Below are 14,833 nucleotides of genomic sequence, written 5' to 3'. Positions count from 1 at the left end.
CCTAGTGTAGTGGAAGGTGTCCTTGCCTATGGCAGAGAGGTGGGACTGGGTGAGCTTTATGGTCCTTCCACCCAAACCATTCCAGGATTCTAACAGTAGTGCCAGAGAAAAGGCTTGGTGGGAACTATTGTGTGGGAAAAATAACTTACAAAGGGGTTTAATTTTGGGAAAACTGGCAGGACCTGCCCTGGTGGAGGGTGAGGAGGTGCTGGGGGTGGTGTGTGCTGCTCTGTGTGCCAAGGAGCTTGGGGTTTGTAGGGTAGAACCTGGGATATGGCCCCAAAGCTGCAGCCCCCCTCCACGCTGGCACTGGCTTCTTCAGGTGAGGTCACACACGAAGTTGCCACGTGGCTGCTTTGTTCTGGTTTGTTTGGAAGGCTGTTGTTCATTGGGGTTGGAGCTCTGTGGTCATTGAGGTCCCTTCCAGCCAAAACCAGTCCAGAATCTGGCAGCACACGTTTGCACACAGGGTTAAACTCCCTGTAATTTGCATTTTCTCTCCCAATGCTGCTCACCAGGTGTTGATGTTTTAAACAGAGCTGTTAGGTCGGTGTTGGACATGGCAGTGACACCTGACAGCCCTGACCCCTCTGTGATGTGTGGGGCTCAGAAGGGGCCGGACAGGGAAGCCTGGAAAGGCAGGATCGTGCTCTGAGCAGCGCGGGTGCCGAGCGAACCGCGGTGCCCCGGGGCGAGCGGCGGCACCTCGGCAGGCCCGACGCGGCTGTGTCGGTGCGCACGGCAATGGAGCAGCGCCCGCCGGGCTCCCCCGGGCGGCGGCGGGAGGGCTCCGGAGGAGGAGGATGGCGGTGAGAGGAAGGAGCCGTGCGGAGCCCGGGCAGCGCCGGCCCGGGGCTGCCCCGCTCGCCGGGCTGACGTCAGCGCCGGGCACGAGGGGACAGCGTCGCTGCCGAGCCCGTGACCCGCTTTCCTTCCCACGAGCGAGGGCTTCGCTCGCCAATTCCCGGCTCTGATCTCCGCGCCAGCCTGTGCCAGAGCCCGCCCCGGCGGGCCCCCCAAACCGGCTCTCCTCCTCCTCCTCGTCCGCCGTGGAAATGCCCCCGCGAGCTCTGCCAACGCCCGTGCCTTTCAGAGGTAAATGAGAGTTGAGTAATTAGCGATGGGGCATTGGGGGGCGAAATTCCTCGGGTTTCCTTTCCGTAGCTCCGCTATGGCTGCCGCGCGTCCCGGGCTGGGACGTGGCTGGGGCAGGTCGGGCCGGGCACCCTCCGCCCCATCACCCTCCGAGGGGCCGGGACGGGACGAGGCTTCGCCGGCGTTTGTCCATCCGCTCCGTGTGTTTGCGTGTACGTGTGCACACGCCGGGGCTGCCGTCACCCTTTTGTGAGCGAAATGGCTGTTTGGTAGCAGCGAGCGAGGGCTCCTTGCCAAGCTGCCTAATTAAGACTAAGCATATGCAGATTCGCCTTGTTTTCAGCTAATGATAGCTGCAAACAGTTATTTGTCGGGCTCGCTGGCGCTGGGCTGGTGACACGAGGCCGGCGACCACCGAGTGATCTGGCCGGGCACAGCAGCGCCACGGACGAGGGTGTGAGGGGCACCGGCCTCCTGGGGGCTGCTGGGGCCAGCCCGTGCCCTCGGTGCCCCCCAAGGGACCACGCGGGTCAGCCCTGCCTCGGCAGCCTTGGCATCGCCCCCAGCTCCTTGAGCAGGGAGCTGCCAGAGAGGGGATGTTTTGCTTTGCTTTGTTTTGCTTTGTTTTGCTTTGTTTGGTTTTGAGCGTTGCCAGCAGCACAGACATATCATGATGTTTCACAGGGAAACATAAATATGTGTGCAAACGTGGGTGACATTTGTGGTTCCCCAGCCAGCGGCCTTCAGCGATGCTCTTGCCAGCTGAGAACCGAAGCAGAGACCGAGGTGGGAACTCCCTCCCCGCAGCCCTGCCCCGAGGACAGCTGGCAGCTCTCCAGAATCCCGGGCTTCCTGAGGATGCTCTCAAAAAGAGCGTTTTCGTTGGGTTTGTCACTGTTGGGATGGTGCTGATGGAAGGAGAGAGCCTTGCCCAGCACGGGAGGCCTGAGCTCGTGGAACACTCCACACTGTTCTAAGGATGCAGGGAAATGAGGACGTGGGGGAGAAGTCACCCTGGAGATATAATTAAGTCCTGTTTGACACACATCCTGCTGCTGAGCTGTGCCTCGGGGCTGGGGTGCTCTGTGTCCCCTGTCCCCACAGCCGGCCAGGAGAGGATGTGCTCGGGTCTGGACTCACAGGATTTGGGGATCCCAGTCCTGTACATCTATTCAGGCTGTTTCTAACCCAGGGCACAGGGCAGGGATGGGGGCAAGGGCAGCTCTGCTCTGCCCCACGGGCATGGGGCAGCCCAAAAGCTGGGAGCCAGGGCTGGGCTGTGGCCCTGGCCCTGTTCGTCTGCTGTTACGTGTCCTTGACCCTGAGGACCAGGAGCAAACTGCACTGGGAAGATGAGCTGGGCTGACACCAGAAGCCTGAGGAGGGGAGGATGCAGAGGCACCCCCATCCCATCCCACCCCACCCCACCACTGCCTGGTGGTTACTGGCCACAGTCCCAGCCCACCAAGCCCTCCATCCCAGAAATAAGCCCATGCTCCTCCCATGAGGAGCTAAGTGCTCAGAAGCTTCTGAGAATATTTTGGAGCATTCCTGATTTTAATTTGGTTTATTTAATTATTATTTACTTTGAATAAACTGCTGTGTTTAAATATCACTGGTTTTGCCAAAATGCTGTTAGGGAGAAGCTGCTTTCCCTCCAGGAGCCCTCAGATGTGGGCTGCCTTCCCAGCCCCTCACACAGCAGTGTGTGGAGCATCCTCCTGCCCTGGCCAGGAGAGCACCCTGCGCCAGGGGTGACCCTCTGGGCACAGGGAGGCACACAGGAGCTGTGGGGGTGTTTCCAAATACACCTCCAACATCACCTGTGGGGCCTGGCAGGGCTGAAGGGCTTGGCTGTGACCCTCTTGCAGCCAGGCAAAGCCCAGCTCCTCAAGAAGTTTGTGAGGCAGAGGGAGAAGGGATCCAAAGAGCATCTGAGCCGTGGGCAGGACGATCAGCTGGGCTTGGAAATCTGGGGAGAAAAGGGAGCTGAACGCCAGGGATGGAAGCAATTGGTGAATGCTGACAGCACCAACCAACAGTGGTGAAGCCTCAGTCCCAATCCACCTCTGGAGCTGGTTCTTGTGCATTTATTGTCTTCTTTTTTTATGTTTTTGATCACGGTTAAATCCCATAGAACAGTTTGGGAGAGCTGGGGGTGTTGAGCCTGGGGCACTGTGTTAGGCAATGGAATGTCATCGCAGGCCCCCAGCCAGGTAATAATTAGCATTGACTCCATGAGTCTCAGAAGGCTGATCAATCACTTTATTATACTACACTTAATAAAAACCCATTGCTTTTGTAGACAGCTATGATACAGGTGGACCTAATTGGTCCTTGGATCCAAACACCATCACCATTGGTCAATTAAGAAACCACCCTTTGGTAAACAAACCTCCATAACACATTCCACATGTCCACAATAACAGGTGCAGCAAGTGAAGATAAGAATTGTTTCTCATTCTTTTCTCTGCTCTCCTCACAGCCTTTCCCAGCACAATGCCTGGGGAAGTTGTGTGCTGCTCTCTCTGGCCAGAGGACTGCTGTCACAGTGGAGCAGCCTTTTCTTGGAAGCAAGGGCCCAGGATGGGCTCAGGGCTCCCCCCTGCCCTGCAGGGTCTGAGGGTCCCACCAGGACAGAGACACCCTAGGGACACGCTGCCCTTACAGCATGTGGGGGCCGTCTCTGCACCAGCAGCAACTTTTCCGTCCCGTGGTTTCCTTATTTGGCATTTCTTTAATAATTAGTGGCAGATTTTGTACTTATGTTTGCAATTATCTGGATGCCTCTGGGACATGTTCTGCTGGATAATTGAATGTCCTCGTCTGTGACTGCAGGGGTGGCTGGGGAGAGAAGGCTAGAGCCCAGGAATGCTCTGCTGCCTGTTGGTGTCGTGTTAAGACAAATTGAGCTTTTTCATTTTAAAAAAAATTACTGGAAACAAAGCATTTTGCTTTGCTGTCCTCAGCACAAGCTTTGCTGGAGCCTGGACTAGAGAGGAAAATGCGTGATTATCAGTAATTAACAGGATAAATGCTTTAATTAGATACAGTGGGTCTCCATGTGCCCAGCTCCAGTGACTGACACTGGGGAGAGTGGGGCCGTGGGGATGGGGGTCCTGGACAGGCAGATGGATGCTGTGTGCACCTGGTGCCAGGACCCAGCTCTGTGCAGGGCACATCCCTGTCCCTCAGAGGGATCTCACTGTGTCACTTCTTCTGTCATAGCACATGACATTGGCCAAGAGAGGGAAAGGGAACCTCCATGTCAGAGCTGCTCTAGAGGGTAAGTGCAAAACTGCTTGGCTTCTAAATCTTTCTAGTTTAGGGAGATTCAGTGAAATCCATTCCATTAGCATTGCTAATTCTTGTAGGGCCTGGCAGGGGATCAGAGAATCACAAACCAGTTGGGGTTGGAAGAAACCTTACAGACCACTCAGTTCCAGTCCCCTGCCATGAGCAGGGACACCTTCTACTAGAACAGGGTGCTCCAAGCCTCATCCAGCCTGGCTTTGGACACCAGGGGCAAGGGGGTCTGTCTATCTGAGCCCAAGGGCAGCCACTGGGGCTGGGGGCTCTGCTCCCCATGAGCCCTGCAGGCTGCAGAGCAAGGAGAGACCCTCCAAGTGCACCTGTGCTGTGTTCCCGTGTAGGTAATGGAAGAATTGGCAAATCATGCCCAGGAAAATGTAACCAGGGGTCTTGGGAGCAGAGAGGAACAGGTAAGAGGCGCTTGAAGTCTGATTATAAAGGTGGTCTTGGTCCCACACGAAGGCAGCCAGGCTGAGTGTCTGGCACAAGAAATGGAAAATTTTCAGTTTGAGGTCCAGGTCTGTCAGGAGTTCAGGGGCTGGGGTCACTCCCACGGGCACCCCCATGCTGGTTTGGGGGGATCGAAGTGATCTGGGGTGGGGGCAGCAGCCGTGACCCCCCATCCTTGGGGCTGGGCACTCGGCCAGGCTGGCGCTGTGGAGCCGGCCCACGGGCACCCAGAGCTGCAGGTCGCCTCATCGCGGTAGTTTTCCTCCCCTTTTGCCTCTCCAGAGCAGGATGCTGCTGGCATCGGCTCTCTGTCCCCCTTGCCCCCGGCCTGTGGCCGGGGAGGTGTTTGTTCCTCACGGCGGCTCCCGGGAGCTGGAGCAGCAGGCAGCCTGTCCCCGCTCCGTGTGCCGGGAATGCCGATGAGCGCCCGGCCCAGGCGGAATGCAGAGCAGCGCGGGGAGCTGGGCTGGAGCTGCTGCTCAATTAGCTAAACTAATTGTGAGTGAGGAGGGCTGGCAGGTACCCCCGACCCTCTCCGCAGGGCCGGGGGCTCTGATTCTGCCGCGCTGCTGGATTTCCGGAGGGAAGATGTTCCTCTGTGTCTCCCTGATCTGTACATCAGTGTGCAGAGGCAGAGCTGCGGTGGAATTACAGCCCGTTGATGCCCGGTGGGGCCGTGGCAGGTTTGTAACCCTGTCCTTGTACCGAATGTCACGTCCCCGTGCCCTGCCTGCCCCCGGGACGTTATGACAATCCTGCTCACCCAGGGAAGGTCGGTCAGGAGGGGAGGGGGGAGATACTTGTTTGTGAAATTGCAGAAATGCACGTGCCTTGCTATTTTCTGCTTGAAATTAAGAAATAATGCAAAATTCTGCTCCTGATATGTCAGGAACGAGCTTTTGGAAGGATCCTCAGCTGTTTCGGGCTGGGAAAACAAGACATACATAGACATTCTTAAATGTAAGTGTGTGCATGTAGATATAGCAGGGTTCTATAGGGAAGGCAGGGTGGACCCCAGCCCGGAGCCTTGTGCGGCCGTGGGGATGGGCGGGTGCTCACTGAGTCCCTCCCGACCTGCTGTGACAGATTCCAGCTTGACTGAGGCGCAAACACCACCCCACAAGAGCGGTGTGGATTTGGTTATTAACAAAGGACGGATTCAGACGGTGCTGGCGCCGCTCCAAGCGCGGGAGCTGCTGAGGAGCGTGGAGGGCGTATTAAATATTCATCAAAATCTCGGCACTTCATTGCCATCCCTCGCTCTCCTGCCCCCCTCCCTTTGAAATTATTTGGTCCTCAATGTTAGAAGCTTGATTCGAAAATTAATTATTTCATTAACCCCTTTATAAATTAGGTTTTTACAACTAAGCTTTTTAGGGCCGACGCAAAACGGGTCGTGGTGGCACTTCATCAGGTTTGCTCCTCACGTGAGCCCTGACCCCCGCACGTCACGGTGCCACCGGTGCTCGCGGCAGCATGCGACCCTAAATGCTACGTGGGCACAAAAAAGAAATTAAATACAAAACTCTCGGCAGGTTTGTCTCCCGCCTTCACCTGCCCGGCGTGGCGGAGCCGCGCCAGGCCCTGCCCTCGGCCGGCAGCACGGCTCCCCGTTCGGTGAGCGAGCGAGCGGATCCTTCCAGCGATCAACCGCCGCTGCCGCCCGCTTCATTAGCATGTCATTAGCATGTCATTAGCATGCGGGGCACGCGCGGCTCCTCGCGCCCCCGCAGCGGCGCCGGGTCAGGCGTGAGGGCGGGGCGGCTTCTCCGGCCGATGTCCGAGCGTCCGTCCGCAGCGTCCTGGTGCTCCAAAGGGCCCCTCGGGGCGGGGGTCAGGGCGCTCCGCCGCCTCCTCTGCCCCGTGCCGGGGCTCACACCGTGGCGTGTCCTGTCCGGGGGGGTCGGGGTCCCTTTTCTCGGCTTCCGAGGGCGCTCGGTGCGGGCGCTCCGCGATGATGCCGGGCTGCCAGCCTGGAAGCGGCAGCTCTCGGACCGTGCAGGTTTTGTTTCAGGGCTCACCCGGTGCCTTGTCGCTCGCCAGCGATGTCCCCGGCGATGCCCTGCTGATCCCCCCCGGAGTGGGGCCACCCGCTCTCCCCGGTGGCTGCCGTGGGAGTGGGGCTGACTCCGCGGGCCCGGGGCCGGAGGGAGCTGCGGGCGCTGCCCATCATTAGGATGCAGGTCCATCGCCATCTCCCTGGAGACCGTGGGAACAGAGGCCGGCTGAATCGCGGCTGGGACAGGGCAGCTGCGTGCCGGGCTGGGGATGAATTACTGCCCTGTGCCGCCGCCTCGGCCTTTGTTCCCGCTGTCAGCAGGGACGAGGAGCGGGGCAGAGCGCCCCGGGCACGGCGGGCAGTGACCGGCCCCGCGCACCGCCCGCACCCGCCGCAGGCTCAGCCGCCGGTAGAAATTTCGTATTTTCTGTCCTTGAACTAATTATTCACAAAAGCTCTTTGGGGCTGACACCGATAGGAGCTGCCGAACCCGTAACTAACACTCGGAGCGTTCCTGGGCCACTGCGTGCCCTTAGTGCCGCTGAGGGGAGCCTTGTGCTGCGGAGGCATCTCTGAGGATCTCGCTGGAGCGGCAGACAAAGGCATTTCTGGGTGCTGCGGGATGCGGCTGCCGGCTCCCCGGGCTCCGGCCGGACGCCTGGGACGCTCGGCGGCGGCTCGGGCAAACACGGGCTCGTGGTTGGAGTCGGGATTTGCCGTCTGGGGGAATGAGATCCACAGGCTTTTAATTGGCACCAGAGTCCGCCCTGCCCTGCTCTCGCGTTCGCTGCCGCTCCCAAATCCGGCTCCCGTTTAATTCCATCGGAGGGACGGCGGTGGCGCTGCTGGAGGATGATTTTCCCTGCTGCTCGCACAGATTGTCTCTGCCTGGCAGGCGGCTGTCCCTGAGCTCACCAGCCAGCCCCCGCTCGCTCCCCCGCAGCACTTTGCTCACATTCTGGATTTTTATTGGGTTTAATTGGCTCTGTAATAGTTTCAGGGCAGGAATTCTGCTCCCGTCAAAACCTGCTCCTGTGAAAGCTGCCCTGTGGTAGGGGTGAGGTAAGTATGAGGGAGAGGATGTGCTGGAAGCCCCAGTGCCAGCTCGGCATCCCCGCCTGCTGTGCAGCCCCGTGGGGCACCTCCAGCCCGTGGGGTCTCACCTGCAGCCCCGGGCACAGCTCCTGGCAGGCACCAGCTGGGGGGCAGGCAGGGGGACAGCCACGTCCCGCTGCAGCAGCTCCTCAAGCCAGAGCCACCCCAGGCAGGGAGATTTCCTCCCCTCCTCCTCCTCCTCACTGCCATCACTCCCTCCCGGCTCTGGGGCCGACAGCGCTGGGCCCAGCCCTGCCACCCTGTGCTCTGCTCCCACTGCTCCCTGAGGATCACGAGCTCCAGGGCTGCCCTCAGGTGCTTCTCCTCCAGCCCCTCTTGCTTCTTCCAGGGCAGTTCATGTTCTGATCTCTCCTAAGGGACTGGGAGCCGCAGAGCTGGGGAGATTCCTGATGCGAAGAGAGGGGGCAGCCACCCTCCAGCAGCCAGCTGGGTGCCACCACCAGGGACCTTCCACCAGGACCTTCCTCCAGGACCAGGAACCAGATCTTTCTTCAAAATCTTCCCACGGGAGCCTCCTGACTGTCCCTCTGCAGCTCTCCCCAGTGCTCCATCCCCATGGACCTTGTGCTGTGTGGCTCCCACAGCCACTTCTGCTTCTGAGTTTGCCCCAGATCTGCACGTGCTGCCAACATTAACCTTCAAAGACGAGAGCTGAGCTCTGCAGGACACCAGGAGTGCTCTCCAGGACCCTGAGTTTCCCAGCCCTTGCTAAAGCTAGAGTCAAGGAAGCAGAGGGGAGCCCCCATGGACAGCTCAGAGAATTCAGAACGAGTTCATCAGAGGCTGTGAACAAATGACCGGTAATTAAGACCCCCAGCAAATACCAAGCTTGCTGCATGCAGCCCAGGGAGGCCGGAGGGGACGGGCTGGGATGAGCAGGCTGTCCCTGCCACCAGCAGGGGAAGGAGCCCCCGGGAGGCAGCCTCACCCTGGCTCCTGCCTCAGCAAGATGGACCGCGAGGGACTGCCAGGTTCGGCACAGCCCATTCTGCTAAAGCTGTGTCCTCACAGGGACCCACAGCAGCTGCCTCCTGAGCTGTCCCAGTGGGCACAGAGAGCGGCTCCTCCTTCCCCCTCTGCAGCAGCTCTCTGTGCATCACAGAGGGGCAGCAGCTGGCGCTGGGGAGGGCTCCTGCAGCCTTTGACCCGGCGTGGGACAGGGATGGATGGGTCCCCAGCCAGAGGGGCTGGGCAAGAGGGCTGGGGTGAGCTGCCAGGGTCTGCCCAGCTCTCCTTGGACCGTGGTTTTCTGTCTGCCCAGCTCTCCTTGGACCGTGGTTTTATTCCTTCCCCTGCTTCTCTCACCCAAATGGGCAGGGCTGGGGCGCCCGCTCCCCTCTCACCAGCCAGGGCACAGCTGGGTCCAGACACCTCTCTCCAGGCACCCCCAGCCCCTCCACCGAGTCTCTGGGATCCTCAGCACACAAAGCAGAGCTCTCCCTTTTGATTTAATAAGTATCTGGAAATGTCATAAAATACAGGATAATAAAATATCAGATGCAGCAAAATGAGTAGCCAAAGGCATTGGAAACAGGGACCAGAGTAAATGCAGTAGATCAAGACACTAATTCCCAGTCCTTGTATGCTCTCCATCTTTCCTGTGTCTTGACAGACAGAAATAAATGCCCCCACCTCCCGGGAAGCGCTATCTGCCTCTCCCTGCTGGATTGTCACCACGGGGTGCCCACAGCCCTAACAGCCCATTTGTCCTCCAGATCCGACGCTTTGTCACTTTCAGAGGAGAGGCTGGGCTGGCTCATCCCCACTCCCCCTGCCAGCACTCGCTTAAAGGGCAGGTCAGATTCCATGGTGATGGCTAAATTTGATTTTTACTGCTCTAAGGTATTTCTGCAAACTGAAGACCCAAATTGCGCCTTTATTTGCACCGTGCAACAAAGCGACAGGAGCAGAAACAGAACCAGAAGGGAAAATAGTCTCGGGGATTTTGGAGAAGCTGGCAGGTCCTGCTGTAACTCTGACACAGTGAGAGCTGGGCGTAGGGATTTGCTTCCAAAGCAGCTTTGGAGCAAGTCAACTGCCAGGAAATTCCCAAGCCCAACAGAGTGCTGTGAAGGCGGGAGCAGGATCAGCAGCAAGGTGATGGATGTGTTAATGTTTTAACAGGCAACCAGCCCATAAATAATTTGCTGGGTTCTGGAGAAACTGACCTGGTCACAATGGCAATAAAGGGCTGTCCCCTGGGCTCTGCTCCAGAGGTCCACAATCCTCCCATGGAAAGGTTTAAGTGGCTTTTAACAATGTCTATTTTATATTGTCAGAGCCCAGGGCCGCAGCAGAGCCGCTGTCTGCGCAAACACCATCGCTCCAGCTCAGGGATATTGCAGTTAAAGGGCCAGAAATGCTCAGGGAGTGTGACTGGCACGGCTGAGCTGTTTGCTCTGTGGGGAGCAGGGCACCCCTGAGCTCTGTGTTTGCTCTGTGGGGAGCAGGGCACCCCTGAGCTCTGTGTTTGCTCTGTGGGGAGCAGGGCACCCCTGAGCTCTGTGTTTGCTCTGTGGGGAGCAGAGCCTGTGTGTCGAGTGTCCTGCTGGGGGCTCAGCTGGGTGGGAACCTCAGCAGTGCCAGGGCAGCAGGGGAGGGTGACCTGCCTGGGGGCTTCACAGGAACCCCCAGGGTCAGGTCCACAGCCACCAGCAGCTCTTCCAGGCAGATGTCCTGGTGGATTCATCTGTGTACTGGCTGTCCTGCTTCTGCGTTGGGTGTTCTTCTGGTGTGCTGGCTATTCTGCTCAGGTTTTGGCTGCTCCTGGGGCACACTGGGTGTTCCTGTCACTTACCAGGTATTCCTCCTCCATAGTGGGTATTCCCCTCCTGTCCTGGCCATCCTCACCCTGCGCTGTGTCGCTCTGCAGGGCTGGCAGGGAGCAGGGCAGCGTGCTGCTGTGTCCTTTGGGCTCTTTGCCATCGTGTGCCAGGCTGGTCGTGGCCTCTGCAGCCCTACCCGCAGCCGCCGTGGGATGCTTCTGGATTCCTCTCTGCTGCTCCCTGGTCAGTTCCCAGGTTTGTCCCGGGTTGCAGCAGCGTTCGGTTCTGAACACATGGAGCGGGGGATTTGTCCCAGCAGCTGCTTTGCTGTGGGATGGGCCAGCATGGCCCTGTTTCTGTAGCTGCAGATAAGGGACATTCCAAACACTGGAGACATTTGTCAATCAAAATTGATGGCAAATGTCTCCAGCGTGGCACCTCCAGCCCAAGGATGGAACTAAGTGGGAGACGATGAGGAAACAGTCCTGGAGGACAGATCAGCATGGGCAGCCCCAGTCCCTGCTCCAGCAGCACAGGGACAGCCTGGAGTGCCCGTCCTCATCCCTGTCCCAGCTGTTCCTGCACTCCCACGGGAAGATGCAGCTAAGGAGGAGGAGGGTGGCAGTGCCCACCTTGGCAAAGGCACGGGTGCCCAAGGGGCCAAGGTGGGGACCGGTGGCTTTGTGAGTTCAGTTTGCTCTGTCTGGGCTGTGATCTGCACCCGCTCTCGTGCTGGTGGTGGTGGCAGAGCAGTTCCCTCCCTGGCAGCAGAAGCAGGGGCAGAAATCCCTCCTGGGCAGTGACTGGCATCACATCTTGCCCTCTGCCTCTCTCTGGGCACTGCTGAGCCTGACCCGTCGCTGCTGGGGCTCCCTGCCGTGGCACACCCTAGGCAGAGCACCTTCCCCTCGGAGCATCCCCTCTCTCCGCCGGCCCCCTGCACGCACAGCTTCGTCCCAGCCACCAGAGGCAAGTGTGGCTGCCGTGAAAAGTAAATTTTATATCCTTGCCCCTATTTTTGCAAATGAGTGTAACTGTCAACTGCAGAATAAATGACACCTAATTACTGTTGGGGGGAGTTCAGGCAGGAGGGCTTGGCTGGGAGGGGATCACAGGGAAGCTCCAGCGCTGATGGAAAATGAGCAAGATGCCGGCTGTAAGGAACCATAATTACAGAGGACTGACACACTGTGAGCTGTTTATGGTAATGAAGCGGTGCATCAAATCAAATTAACCTTAGTTATTTAGCACAGAATGCACCGAGGACTTGGCTCAGTAGATGCTAAAACCAAATCCGGAGCCGTGCCCAAGCCGAGGAAGCGGCTCCAGCGCCGCACGGGCGTCGTTTTGATTTAGGATTCGTTCCGTGAGCGGCCGCAGCGGCGGGACGGCGATGGCGAGGGCGATGGCGGACGGCGCGGGGCGCCGGGGGCTGCCGGGGGCCGAGCCCCGCACCGTGCGGCCCGCGGCCCGCGCTGCGCCCGCCGCGGGAGCGGAGCCCCGGCCAGGTCAGTGCCGGGCCCGGCACGGGGGGAGACGCCGGGGGTCTCTCGGTGCGGCGGGTCCGGCCGGGCCCCGGGGTGCTCCCGGCCCCGGGCAGAGGTGCGGGCGCGCTGCGCTCCCGCCGCTCTCATTTCTCCTCTCTCCTCCCCGCCAAGGCTGCGGCGCGCAGGAGGAGCGCTCCCGTCGGGATCCCTGGGCGCTGACGGGTGAGTAACCTTTCCAATTAACCCAAAGGCTCCGGGAAAGATGAATGAGCTTTCGGAACAAGGGTCCCTCTGTGCTCCGGGCTGCCGCCGCGTTCTGTGTGCAGGAGGGAGGCATCGCCGTGCCGCCGGGATTGCCGTGCCCCGGGATTGCCGTGCCCCGGGATTGCCGTGCCCCGGGATTGCCGTGCCGCCGGGATTGCCGTGCCCCGGGATTGCCGTGCCGCCGGGATTGCCGTGCCGCCGGGGATGCCGCCGCAGCTCCGCTGGGACCGGCGGGTCCTGCCTGGGGCGTCCTGGCGAGCGGCCCAAGGGCGAAGGCACCTGCCGGCAGCGGTTCTGTAAAGGATGTTACTGCGCTGTGTGTGACAGCGGCGTTTGTTCGGATGGCGGGGGAGGCAGGAGGGATGCGGCAGGCTCAGGTCAGGGATGCCGGGCTCCGGGGTCGCTCCGGTGCGGGCAGGGCCGGGCTGGCTTCGCCAGGCAGGAAAGGGTGGTGCTGGCAGCGAGCGGAGCCGGCCCGCCCGGCACGGAGCGCCCTGGGGAGCGCCAGCTGCGGGCACGGCCCAACAGGTGGTTTTGAATTGGTTTGGATTAGGAAATGTTTATTCAGTGCCCTGCGTGCCGGCGGGCGCCTCTGGGGAGCCGAGTCGCTCCTCGGGGAGAGGATTCCTCTACAGGACTTCCCACTTGTTGGAACAACAGCAATTGCATCTCCAGCCAAAGCTTTCCTCTGTGTATTTTGGAGGAGTTTGATTATTTTGGAGTACCTGCAGCCAGGTCTATCCTGAATTAAACTTTTTCCAGGAACCTGGTGCTCCCCTCCCAAGGTGCCAGACCTTACCCAGCAGCAGTGCTGAACTGCATTTGGAGGGCTGAACTGCCCTGCGGCTCCTCCCAGCCTCTCATCCTCAGCCCTGGGTACCGATGAGCAACCCAGGTGTCATCCCAGCAATTCCTCCCCCAGCACAGGCTCTGAGTCCTGCTCCATGGTGGAGGCATTGGATTTTGTGGTTATGAGTTCATTTCCATCAATATGAAAATGCTGTGTGAGTCCAGAGAGTTAATCACTACTGTAGGGGAATAAAGAGCAGAGATTTCCTCTAATCCCCTTTAAATGGCCTCCAAATGAGGACTCAACAAAGATGACTAATGACAGACATGATTAAACTAATTTAGTAGGTGAAGCTTCAACGGAAGCCCCTAAGCCCAGGTACAGCCTTGGGGCCCAGCTCCTGAGCTCCCTCGAAGCCTCTTCGCCCTCACAGCTGAGTAAAACAAACTCATTTGTTTTGTTTTGTTTTGTTTTGTTTTGTTTTGTTTTGACCAGAGGATTCCCTTTCTCCACTGAAAATATTTTTGTCTCTTTCAGCAAACCTTTTCCTTGCTGCTGCCAAATCTCCCTAATGGGATGCTAAATCCAGTTTCATTTAATAGCCAGCTGCATCCTCATCCCTCACCTGATCCTGCCCCTCGAAGGGTTCCCACTGAACACACGTCAGTCTCTCACCAGCTGACAATAGCAATGAAAGAGAAAGTCACTGGAATTTCTCTGAGGATCTCTGGAATGTCATTAAGGTGTCTGGGGACCTCTCTGAAGAGCATCCCCTTCCAGGCCCATAACATACCAAAACCTGTGAGAAAAGGGCAAAACTGGGAGTCCCATCCCCACAGCATTGGGAGTGATTAATGGGGCACCAGTACAGTCCATCTTGCTTTTGTTTAATTATCTTTTTTGTATCTCCCGTGTCTCCCCAGACCCGAGCGGGCAGGGATGGTTTGATGGATTATTTATGATACCCAGGTCAACACGTCCAAGTGTTGCTGCCTCGTGATTTGCTGCTCTGCAGAGGCCAATAGAGATGCCTTGTGTTATTAATTATGCCAATACATTTTCCTGAGCAGCGTGATTAATTGGGCTGTGCACGGCGGGGCTGCGGGCCTGTGCCGTGGCTGTTTGTTCTCAGGTGGAGGTGGCTGGAAGGGGAGCAGGCAGCAAGACCTGCAGTTGGTCTCAGTCCTTCTCTTGAGAGCATTCAAGGGGAGATACAATTCCTGACGTTGCATTTTGCACGCCAGGGAGCTGCAGGGAGCTGCCTCTGGCTGGGCAGCTGGTCCAGGGGAATGGGCAATGCCAGAGGGACCACAGGATGCCAGCCTGCACCTCGTGTTTAGCACTGCAGGGGTGGATTACACTTACATTGCAGAGACTCGTCTGTTCTCACTGAACTTCTGAAAAGTGGATCCACAAAGGTGTTCCTGTAACTCATCCCATTTTCTTTGACAAGCTCAGAGTGCAGAGTCTGCCCTGTGCTGAGCGTGGTGCCTCACCCAGGGTGCAGCACCCACAGGGGCACAGGAGGGCTGGACCCCGTCCCAGGTGGGATCCT

Source organism: Fringilla coelebs, assembly GCF_963513975.1.
Source record: "Fringilla coelebs genome assembly, chromosome: 16".
NCBI lineage: Eukaryota > Metazoa > Chordata > Aves > Passeriformes > Fringillidae > Fringilla > Fringilla coelebs.
The sequence above is the reverse complement of the archived record's forward strand: the minus strand, read 5'-3'. Positions refer to the sequence as shown.